The sequence below is a fragment of the Accipiter gentilis genome, chromosome 21, assembly GCF_929443795.1.
Source record: "Accipiter gentilis chromosome 21, bAccGen1.1, whole genome shotgun sequence".
Lineage (NCBI taxonomy): Eukaryota > Metazoa > Chordata > Aves > Accipitriformes > Accipitridae > Astur > Astur gentilis.
In genome coordinates, this window is record NC_064900.1 from 25,244,514 (window position 1) to 25,257,220 (window position 12,707).

A 12,707-nucleotide genomic window follows, 5' to 3' on the forward strand; every position below is an offset into this window, starting at 1 on the left:
CGTTTCCACAATCCCTACACCTCATCCTTTTCAAGTGTGGTGGGTTGACCCTGGCTGGATTCCAGGTGCCCACCAAAGCTCCTCTATCACTCCCCCTCCTCAGCTGGACAGGGGAGAGAAAATACAGCAAAGAGCTTGTGGGTAGAGGTAAGGACAGGAGAGATCACTCACCAATTACCGTCACAGGCTAAACAGACCCAGCTTGGGGAGAATTAACTCAATTTATTACAAATCAACCAGAGTAGGGTAATAAGAAATAAAACCAAATCTCAGAACACCTTCCCACCACCCCTCCCTTCTTCCCAGGCACAACTTCACTCCCGGATTCTCTACCAACCCCTCCAGTGGCACAGGGGGATGGGGATGGGGTTTACAGTCATTTCATCACACATTATTTTCTGCCGCTTCATCCTCCTCAGGGGGTGGACTCATCACACTCTTCCCGTGCTCCAGCGTGGGGTCCCACTCACGGGAGACAGTCCTCCATGAACTTCTCCAACGTGGGTCCTTCCCACAGGCTGTGGTTCTTCACAAACTGCTCCAGCATGGGTCCTTTCCACGGTGTGCAGTCCTTCAGGAGCACACTGCTCCAGCGTGGGTCCCCCACAGGGTCACAAGTCCTGCCAGAAAACCTGCTCCATAGGCTCCTCTCCACAGACCCGCAGGTCCTGCCAGGAACCTGCTCCAGCGCAGGGTTCCCACAGGGTCACAGCCTCCTTCGGAAACCCACCTGCTCTGCCATGGGGGCCTCCCCAGGCTGCAGGTGGAGATCTGCTCCACCGTGGACCTCCATGGGCTGCAGGGGGACAGCCTGCCTCACCAGGGTCTTCACCACGGGCTGCAGGGGAATCTTCGCTCCGGCGCCTGAAGCATCTCCTCCCCCTCCTTCTCCACTGACCTGGGGGTCTGCAGGGTTGTTTCTCTTACATGTTCTCACTCCTTTCTCCGGCTGCCGTTTCTGTCTGTCCCAAATTTTTTTCCCTTCTTAAATATGTTATCACATAGGCACTACTACTATGGCTGATTGTCTCAGCCTTGGCCGGCAGCAGGTCTGTCTTAGAGCTGGCTGGTATTGGCTCTGTCGAACACAGGGGAAGCTTCTAGCAGCTTCTTACAGAAGCCACCCCTGTACCCGCCCCTTCCCCCCTGCTAACAAAACCTTGCCACACAAAGCCAATACAACAAGATAGAAACAATTGGCCAAGTCTGAGGCTAAGAGTGGATCCAGCCACCCCTACACCCTTCTCTGAGGAGGAGTCTGGAAAGCAAGGGGGTCTGCTCTGAACCTCGTGACTCAATGGGAGGGATCTCCTTATTCCCTGAATTGGTGTATATGGCTGCACAGTTTACAGAAGTAGTCTTATGCCAATTCCTGTTGTGAGAAACCCTGCCACTTACTACCACACCTCCCCAGCACAGTTTGCTTCTGTCATGAATAAAATCTTTAACTGATCGTTTCATGTCATTTCACCTTAGTTTAGCCTGAGGGAATTTCGAATTAAACATGACTCCCTGGTCTGTCCAGTCTGGGTCATGACAGGTAGGAAGAGACTGAATGTCGTGGTTTCAGCCCGGCCGGTAACAAAGGACCACGCAGCCGCTCGCTTACTCCTCCGCCCCCCTCCGGTGGGATGGGGAGGAGAATTGGAGGAGAGAAAAAGAAAAAGAAACTGGAACCTCGAGGGTTGAGATAAAGGCAGTTTACTGGGACAAACACAAAGAGATTACAACAACAACAATGGCAATAATGAAAAAAAAAATATACAAAAAGAGTGATGCACAGTGCAACTGCTCACCACCCGGGACCCGACGCTCCGCCACTTCCCCCACCGAAAACAGAGACCACCCCCCGGCCCGCTCCCCATTTATATACTGGGCAGGATGTCCCATGGTATGGAATAGCTCCTTGGCTAGTTCAGGTCAGCTGCCCCGGGTATGCCCCCACCTCCCAGGTTCCTGTAAAAATTAACTCTATCCCAGATGAACCCAGGACATTATCCACCCCTTATTCTATACCATCTACATCATGCCCAGATCTTACTTTTTTTTTTTTCCCAGTCAACCACTACAACTTTCCTTGTCTTATATATAAGTATATGGACTCCACCCCCTGACCTCGCACACACACACACGGTGTTCCTTTAGCCTATGGGCTATCCCTCTAATGTGTCCATCGATTTTGGGGTTCTATCTGTTGTAACAGTTCTTCAGGATAAGAGAGAGATGGTGTGAGGTGTTGGGTTGTTGTACGCTGCCTCTGGAACTTGTGGCTAGTACATTTGGTGCAACTCATGCCCTTGGTCTGCAGGTCGAGGATGTTGATCTTGAGGAAATTGCTGGGTGCCAGTTCAAGTTCTATCGCTGTTGTACTTGGCTCAGTTTCAAAAGTCCATCCTGTAGTCATTTGGATAATTCTCACAATAATACCCTTGATATGGCATATAGACACTATAGATACAATGACATGCATTGGCAGGTTATTTAGCAGTTAAATATCATACAGCCCAATTCACTGGCTATTCTCTCCCAAAATCAAATCTCCCTGAGGTACACATCGAACCTCCCCATCCTTCTGCATCACCCACCAGGTGTACCCAGGTCCTTGAGCAAAAACAACCCCTTGGATGGGTTTGCCTCTGCTTGAGGGAGGACTAACCCAGAATGTCTTTCCTAACATACTCCTCATGCGCACTACAGGGACTTTATCCCCTTCTACAGTATGTGGAACTCTTGGTTGGGCGGGGCCAGCCCGATTGGCGGATCCTCTAGTATTAACTAACCAGGTGGCTTTTGTTAAATGTGTATCCCAATGCTTGAAAGTTCCACCCCCCATCGCTCTCAATGTAGTTTTCAGCAGTCCATTGTATCGTTCAATTTTCCCAGAGGCCGGTGTGTGATAAAGGATATGATACACCCACTCAATGCCATGTACTTTGGCCCAGGTGTCTATGAGGTTGTTTCGGAAGTGAGTCCCGTTGTCCGACTCGATTCTTTCCGGGGTGCCGTGTTGCCATAAAATTTTCTCTTCAAGGCCCAGGATAGTGTTCTGGGCAGTGGCATGGGACACGGGGTATGTTTCCAGCCATCCAGTGGTTGCTTCCACCATTGTAAGCACACGGCACTTGCCTTGGCGTGTTCGTGGGAGTGTGATATAGTCAATCTGCCAGGCCTCCCACTGTTTATATTTCAGCCATCGCCCTCCATGCGACAGGGTTTTTTGCCGCTTGGCTTGCTTAATTGCAGCACATGTTTCACATTCATGGATGACCTGTGCGATAGTGTCCATGGTCAAGTCCACCCCTCGATCTCGAGCCCATCTATATGTTGCATCTCTTCCCTGATGGCCTGAGGTATCGTGGGCCCACTGAGCCATAAATAGCTCACCCCTACGTTGCCAGTCCAGGTCCACCTGAGACACTTCAATCTTGGCGGCCTGATCCGCCTGCTGGTTGTTTTGATGTTCTTCAGTGGCTCGACTCTTGGGTACATGAGCATCTACGTGACGTACTTTTACCACTAGCTTCTCTATCCAAACAGCGATATCTTGCCACAGTGCGGCAGCCCAGATGGGTTTACCTCTGCGCTGCCAGTTGCCCTTCTTCCATTGCTGTAGCCACCCCCATAGGGCATTTGCCACCATCCATGAGTCAGTATAGAGATAGAGCACTGGCCACTTTTCTCTTTCAGCAATGTCTAACGCTAGCTGGATGGCTTTCACCTCTGCAAACTGACTCGATTCACCTTCTCCTTCAGCAGTTTCTGCGACTAGTCGTGTAGGACTCCATACAGCAGCCTTCCGCCTTCGATGTTTTCCCACAATGCGACAGGACCCATCAGTGAACAGGGCATATTGCCTCTCATTTTCTGGCAGTTTATTATACAGCGGTGCTTCTTCAGCCCGTGTCACCTCTTTCTCTGGCGACATTCCAAAATCTTTGCCTTCTGGGCAGTCTGTGATCACTTCTAACATTCCTGGGCGACTGGGGTTTCCTGTGTGAGGTCGCTGTGTGATCAGTGCAATCCACTTACTCCACGTGGCGTCAGTCACGTGATGCATAGAGGAAACTTTCCCTTTGAACATCCAGCCCAGCACTGGCAGTCGGGGTGCTAAGAAGTGCTGTGTTTCAGTACCAACCTCTTCTGAGGCGGCTCGAACTCCTTCATATGCTGCCAAGATCTCTTTTTCAGTTGGAGTATAGCGAGCCTCGGATCCTCGATGTCCCCGACTCCAAAACCCCAGAGGTCGGCCACGGGTCTCCCCAGGTGCTTTCTGCCAAAGGCTCCAGGTAGGGCCATTCTCCCCAGCTGCAGTGTAGAGCATATTTTTAATATCTTGTCCTGTCCGGACTGGCCCAAGAGCTACTGCGTGAACAATCTCCTGCTTAATCTGTTCAAAGGCTTGTCGTTGCTCAGGCCCCCATCTAAAATCGTTCTTCTTCCGAGTAACTGGGTAGAGAGGGCTTACAATTTGACTGTAATTTGGAATACGCATTCTCCAAAAACCCACAACACCTAAGAAAGCCTGTGTTTCCTTTTTATTAGTCGGTGAGGACATAGCTGCTATTTTGTTGATGACGTCCACAGGGATCTGACGACACCCATCTTGCCATTTTACTCCTAAGAACTGGATCTCCTGCGCAGGTCCCTTGACCTTACTTTCTTTTATGGCAAAACCAGCCTTCAAAAGGATTTGGATTATTTTCTTCCCTTTCTCAAAAACTTCTTCTGCCGTGTTGCCCCATACGATGATGTCATCAATATATTGCAGGTGCTCTGGAGCTTCACCTTTTTCTAGTGCAGCCTGGATCAGTCCATGACAAATGGTGGGGCTGTGTTTCCACCCCTGGGGCAGTCGATTCCAGGTGTACTGGACGCCCCTCCAAGTGAAAGCAAACTGAGGCCTGCACTCCGCTGCCAAAGGAATGGAGAAAAATGCATTAGCAATGTCAATTGTGGCATACCACTTAGCTGCCTTTGATTCCAGTTCATATTGAAGCTCTACCATATCTGGCACAGCAGCGCCCAGCGGTGGCGTGACTTCATTCAGCCCACGATAATCTACTGGTAGTCTCCATTCCCCATTAGATTTCCGCACGGGCCATATGGGACTATTAAAGGGTGAGTGACTCTTGCTGATCACTCCTTGGCTCTCCAGTTGGCAAATCAGCTTATGGATTGGGATCAGGGAGTCTCGGTTGGTGCGATATTGTCGCCGGTGCACCGTCGTGGTAGCAATTGGCACCTGTTGTTCTTCAGCCTTCAGCAACCCCACAACCAAAGGGTCTTGGGAGAGACCCGGCAGGGTAGACAGCTGTTCAATCTCCTCCGTCTCCAATGCAGCTATACCAAAGGCCCAACGGTACCCTTTTGGGTCCTTGAAATACCCCCTCCTGAGATAATCTATACCAAGGATGCACGGGGCCTCTGGGCCAGTCGCAATGGGGTGTTTATGCCACTCATTCCCGGTTAGACTCATTTCAGCTTCCAATACGGTTAGCTCTTGGGATCCCCCTGTCACACCAGAGATACAGATGGGTTCTGCCCCTTTATAACTTGATGGCATTGGGGTACATTGTGCACCAGTGTCCACTAGAGCCTTATATTCCTGTGGGTCTGATGTGCCAGGCCATCGAATCCACACTGTCCAGTAGACTCGGTTGTCCCTCTCCTCCACCTGGCTGGAGGCAGGGCCCCTCTAATCCTGGTTAGAATATCCGTTACTCATTTTCTGCACACGTGAATCAGAAGTCCCTTCAAGGGGATCAGAAATGAGATCAGCCCATCTACTGCGTCTGGGGGACGGCTCACGGGAAACTGGAGCAGCAGTTTTCCAAGAAGAATTCTCTTTTCTGGTTGCTTTTTCTCGCAACTCCTGTACCCGTGCATCCAAGACTGAAGTGGGTTTTCCATCCCACTTCCTCATGTCCTCTCCATGGTCACGCAGGTAAAACCACAGGTTAGCCCATCGAGTGTACTTTCTTGTCGGGGGATGCAACAAGTCTACGGAATTCCTGACAGTTCAAGAACAGCGCGACCTTGAACAGCTTGTAGTATATCCTTGAGAAGTCTGAAAAGATCTGAGAAGACCAGTACGAAAACAAGATAGTGATAAGAAGAACCGTCCTGACAAACTCACCAATCATGAATTGTTAGTTACTAAGCCAATCATATACTAACAAATACTCTGAAGAAGGGGATGAAAAGGTGTGTTAGAACAATAAAGTAGCCATTTTGCTTGATCTATTACTCGTCGTGTCCGTCTCTACCGCGACAAATGGTGACCCCGATGCGCCTGAGCGAACAGATCATCTAACGGCGATAAATCCAGCACTAGAGAGAAGTATACCAGCGGCGACGAGAGCTGCGAAAGAGTATACCGGTAGCGAGAAAAGCTGCGGAGACGGAGCCTGGTGAAGCTGAGAGCAGTGGAATCTGCCTGGTCCGGACCTGAGCCTAGACACCTAATAAGGTGAGCCACCAGGGACTAAACTGTTAGAATGGGGCAGCAATTAACAAAAGAAAAGGAGACGATTTTGTCTACCTGGAAAGCCCTATTAAAAAGAAAAGGGGTTAAAACCCCAGAACAAAGCCTGAAACGGATTTTAATACGGTGTAAGGTGCAAGGCTTTACAGCCTCAACAGTTACTGCATTCAGTGTGGATGCATGGCAAGCAGTGGGCTGGAAAATGTTTGATGAGATCTCTAAAGGACAGAAAGAGCTCTGTAAGTTGGCGATCGTATGGCGTCTATTACGTGAGACCCTGAAGGAATGGAAAGCAGAATGTGATGCGAAAGATCAGCAAAAGAAAGATGAGAAATCAGAAAATGTTAGCAATTAAAGTGTTTCTGCTCAAGTAACAGCTGAGGCCGATGCTGCAATATCAGCAGTTGCGGGCAGAAAACCCCTCATGAGCAAAATCAGATCATACCCTTATTCACCTCCTCCTCCTACGCCATTAATTACTTTACTGGGCGATGAGGGGCCCTCCCCACCTACTGGTGCGGCAGCGGAAGGGGTGACTCCATCAGCCCCCCCCGAGGAGAAAAATGCGGTGACTAACACCAAGCCGGAAAGTGCGGGCCGTAATGAAATTGAGGGCCGAAAGGACGGTGAGAGTCAAACTGAATATGGGGGCCGAACGGAAAGTGAGAGCCAAAATGAAACTGAGGCAGAAAAAGCTCTAATTGACGCTATGCGATCTCTGCAGCTTGCAGATAAAACCATACTGAAAGAACCCCTGCCATGGACTCTCCCTCCATCCACAGTAACTGTGGACCCGAGATCCCCTGATCAATTTTGGGAGGGAGTTAGAAGATATGCTGCCGACTCTGGCAACTGGGATCTAGTAGAACGCCTCAGCCCGTGCTCTCTAACACCAGCATTTCTAAAGCCTCTAGATAACGCAGCAGAGGCTCCTGTTACATTTCCTGTTTTCAAAGCTACTGCAGGCACAAACTGGCACGATGAGCACAATCCCATAGGCTGGAGAGTAGTGCAGGATTTGCAGAATAAAGTACAAAAATTTGGAATCAATTCTCCTGAGGTAATGCAACTTATTCGTATAATTAGCACAGATCTGCTGCGTCCATATGATATTATGCATCTAGCACAAGTGCTGTTTCAGCCCGTACAATTGCAAGTATTTCAATCCACCTGGAGGCAGATGGCACGCGCAGCGGCACTGCATAATTCACGACTGCCACAGGGTGACCCGAGATTAGGCCTTGGAGAGGATGCTTTGCTTGGTGAAGGGCAGTATAGTAACCCTCAGCTACAGGCTACATGACCTCCGCTGGCTCTCGAACAAGCACGAAATATAGGCCTTATGGTAATAAAGCGAACCATGGATATGGCAGCTCCGAAGCAAAAATACATTGCTATCCACCAAGGCCCCACAAAACCCTTTTTACAGTTTGTAGAAAAAATATCTGCTGCCCTGGAAAAACAGGTAGAAGATGAGGTCTTAAGACAAATGCTATGCAAACAGTTGGCAAAAGATAATGCTAATGAGGACTGTCAAAAGATCATACAGGCTTTACCAGGAGATCCTTCTGTTCCCGACATGGTAGCTGCATGTTCTAAAGTTGGGACAGTGGAACACACGGTGGCCACCCTAGCCAATGCTATGAGAAATTCTGGAAAGTGCTTTGGGTGTGGCAGTGAAGGGCACATCACGGTAACTTCTCCACACAAAACATCACCAGGTAAACAACCGGTGCATCACTTACCGGAGATTACTTGCAAGAAATGTGGGAAATTAGGACACTTTGCAAAACAATGTCATTCCAAATTTCATGCTAATGGACAGCCGCTACAGGAAAACCACAAAATGAGTGTGAGAGGGCGCGCAAGGAAAACAAATCCGCTCCCGACAGCCGGCCAATTCCTCTCTGCGAACAATTGTCAGCTGCAACAGCTGGCTTAGCAGGGTTGGATGTATCCACCGCCGACACAGTAACTCTAGCCACGAAAGACATCGTTAAGGTCCCTCTTAATGCAAGGGATCCTACAGGACGGGGACTGAGTGCATTGCTACCGGGAAGATCAGGTAGCACGTTGAATGGAATAATTGTGCATGTGGGAGTTATTGATGCTGCTTTTACAGGTCAAATTTGCGCGATGATTTCGGCCCCCTACACACCAGTAACAATCCCTAAAGGTACTTGCATTGCTCAACTTGTTCCTTTTTCGAGTTCTATTTCAAAAGCAGAACAGTGACTGCAATGCGATGGAGGCTTCGGCTCCACGGGACCCCCTCAGGTCTGCTGGTCTCAGACTGTCTCATCATCCTGACCACATATGACGTGCACACTGTCGAATCACGGAAGATCTCCAACTACAGTAAGGCTTGCAGGGCTCCTGGACACCGGAGCTGATGTGACTATTATTGCCGATTATCTGTGGCCGTCTACCTGGCCAACAGAGGAGGCTGGTATGGGAGTAGTGGGGCTGGGAGGATCCACACGTGCAAAGATAGCAGCCACTCCAGTTCCGATTGCCAATCCTGAGGGCCAACAAGCAGTTATTAAACCATATATGATGGCAGCTCCCCTCAATTTATGGGGGAGGGATTGCTTGTCACAGTGGGGGGTGAGAATTATCACAGATTTTTAACGGGGGCCACTGTGCTGCAGGGTGTTAGACAACCCATGCTTGTTTTAACTTGGTTAACAAATAACCCTGTGTGGGTGGATCAGTGGCCCCTACCAATTGAAAAAATTAAAGGCCCTGCAAGAATTGGTAGCAGAACAACTAGCTGCCGGACACATTGTACCATCTCACAGTCTGTGGAATGCTCCAGTGTTTGTGGAAAAAAAAAAAGAAATCAGGAAAATGGCGATTTTTGATTTTTGCATGACCTGTGGCAAGTCAATGCTATCATGGCCATGATGGGGGCTCTGCAACCAGGCATGCCTTCACCTGCCATGATCCCTCAAGTTTGGGAAATCATTGTCATGGACCTTAAGGGTTGGGGTTTTTTACAATTCCATTAGCTTCCCAAGACAAAAACAAAAAAAACCCAACCAACCAAACAAAAAAATAATAATAATAATAAAAAAAATTAAAAATTTTTTGCATTCTCTGTGCCTTCTATCAATCATGCAGAACCGGCAAAAAGATATCAATGGAGAGTTCTGCCGCAGGCCATGAAAAATTCACCAACCACTTGTCAATCGTTTGTTGCACAAGCTCTGTCACCTGTACAGGAAAGATTCCCTACTAGTTATAGTTATCACTATATGGATGACATTCTGTTAGCGTCAGACAACAAGGAGCAGTTGAATGGCATGAAAAATCTGGCCACGAATTTGCTACAACAATATGAGTTAGTTATTGCCCCTGAAAAAGAGCAAAAGATAGCACCCTGGAAATATTTGGGAATGACAATTACAAATAAGCAGGTTGTGCCCCAACCTGTGAAACTTAACCCTGCAGTTAAGACACTCAGTGATGTACAGAAATTAATGGGATCCTTGAACTGGATCAGGCCCTATCTTGGACTGACCAATTCGCAGTTACAACCTCTATTAGACTTATTAAAAAATTCCAATGATCCAACAGAACCCAGAATATTGAATAAGGAAGCATTCAATGTAATTCACAGGGTGGAACAATGTATACACAAGAAATTTGTTTCTCAAATTGATCTGTCTCAAATGGTACAATTCTTTGTACTAATTGACAAAACAGTGCCATTTGGTGCTTTGGTGCAGTGGAATTCTGAGTGGGATGACCCATTACATATTTTAGAATGGATGTTTTTGTCATTTCTGGCCATGAAAAACTGCTCCTGGCTTGTTTGAACTTATTGCTGATGTAATCATAAAAGCCAGAAAACGATGTGTAGAACTAACATGACGTGATCCAGCTACTATTGTTTTACCTGTTCAAAATTGGTACTTTGAATGGTGTCTGGCAAACAATTACAAGCTGCAAGTGGCTATGGCGGGTTTTCAAGGACAGATCTCGTATTATCTACCGTCGCACCCGCTCCTGAAATTTGCTCGAGAAATACCATTTGGTCAGAAAAGCTTAAGCCAGCCGGAACCTGTGAAAGGCCCTACTGTCTTCACAGATGGTTCTGGAAAAACAGGTAAAGCAGCAGTAGTATGGTATGAAAACAACAACTGGAACAGCAAAGTAGTGTATCAAAATGGTTCTCCACAAATAGTAGAGCTGCGTGCACATGGCACACTGAAGCAGCAGCTTCAAAAACAAAAAGGGGGAATGATTGGGGAACCACCACAGGCATGTTTAGATAACGTGGTTTATGTTCTTAGCTTTCTCTATTATGGGGATAATTCTTCTCTACCTCCTTTTTTCAACACTTCTCTTTTTTCAACACAGAATTTACAAAGAGGCATCAAAGTACATGTTAAAGATTTAGTTACTGGTCAGTGGAGTGCACCATGTGAGCTGTTAACCTGGGGGCGAGGTTATGCTTGTGTTTCTACAGATACAGGCCCACAATGGACTCCAGCTTGATTTGTACGACCATCATCATCTGGAACATCCCAGAGGGTGCGGCAATATGAAAACCACCTCAACCAAAAACTAAGTGTAGGTCACCTTGACCAATATAACAGGTCAAGATTCTCTGTGCATTGCAACCGCATCACAAAGCCCATGAACCAATAGACAGGATGACTATGACTTATGCAGCGCGCCTGGCCAGCGAGCGCATGCGTCATAGGTTGCAGATGAGGCGGATTTTTGGCACCCACTGGCCACGTGTGCTGAAATCCGTTCCTCTACAAATGTATAAATACTGGGATTTTCCGAAGAGCATCGGACTGGTGTACGGCAAGGCCATCGTTGCCTCCGTGGGGACGCCCACATAAAGCTGGCACCTACCGATTGCTGGGCTGAATTTGCGGAGCAAGACAGCACAAGAATGTACAGATGGTTCATCTACCTCACAGTCCTTGGATGGACGTAGGCATGGATACCACCGTAAACCAAAGAAAACATCTGGATGACCCTGGCTGATGTGACTGGACAAGATTTCTTATACCTTAGTACAACAACAGCAAGCAATCCCTTTTTCACACGTTTAATAGGGGGTTACACTGACATCGACAAAGTTTAAGAACTTATTGATGGAGACCCCTGTGCAGCAGGTCATGGACTCAACGGATGGGAATGCCTGGTTTTCACGGATTGGGCATTAACCCTCATTGCCACCCCAGGAATCACAAATTCTGGGGTCCCTGAATAAAGACTGGTGTAGTATTATCAGATTTACTGCTAGACATTGATAGTGCCAGACATACCACGCTATAAAATAGAGCTGCAATTGATTTCTTGCTTTTAGCACAAGGACAAAGATATTTGAGGGTTGGGGATTGTCTGGATGGTTGATAACTCTGCTCAAGACTGTGGGGGTAGTGATCTTGATTGTGATAACTATGCTTCTAATGTTGCCCTGTCTTTTCGGCCTTCTGCAAAGGGCCCTGCAGAGGGCAGCCGGGATGACATTTTTAGCACAAATACAAAAAGGGGGAATTGTCAGGGGATGCAACAAGTCTACGGAATTCCTGACAGTTCAAGAACAGCGCGACCTTGAACAGCTTGTAGTATATCCTTGAGAAGTCTGAAAAGATCCGAGAAGACCAGTACGAAAACAAGATAGTGATAAGAAGAACCGTCCTGACAAACTCTCCAATCATGAATTGTTAGTTACTAACTAAGCCAATCATATACTAACACATACTCTGAAGAAGGGGATAAAAAGGTGTGTTAGAACAATAAAGTAGCCATTTTGCGTGATCTATTACTCGTCGTGTCCTTCTCTACCGCGACACTTTCTCTCTCCTCTCTCTTGGGCAGAGGAACGCTTACTCCCAATAACTGCGATGCGGGCCTGTACAGGTGAGGAGGAGGACAGATCCACTTTGAATTGCTGGAACTCTCGGGACAACTCCTCTACAGCTGAGACACAGGCCTGTAGGGAGGAAGAGAGACTTCCCTCATATTGCTGGAGTTGGACATCCAATTCATCCACCGTTTGTCCATAGCCTTCTCTCCAGGACATTACTGCCAATGAGTTGGCATAGGTTGGTGGTGCACTTCGTAGAAACTTCCGCCACATGGGTTGTGTGCATTGGACTTCATCTGGATCTGTGGGTGACTGCGCATTTTCTGGATCATTGTAAATCACCTCCAGCACGGCTAATTCTCTCAGGTACTGGATACCTCTCTCCAT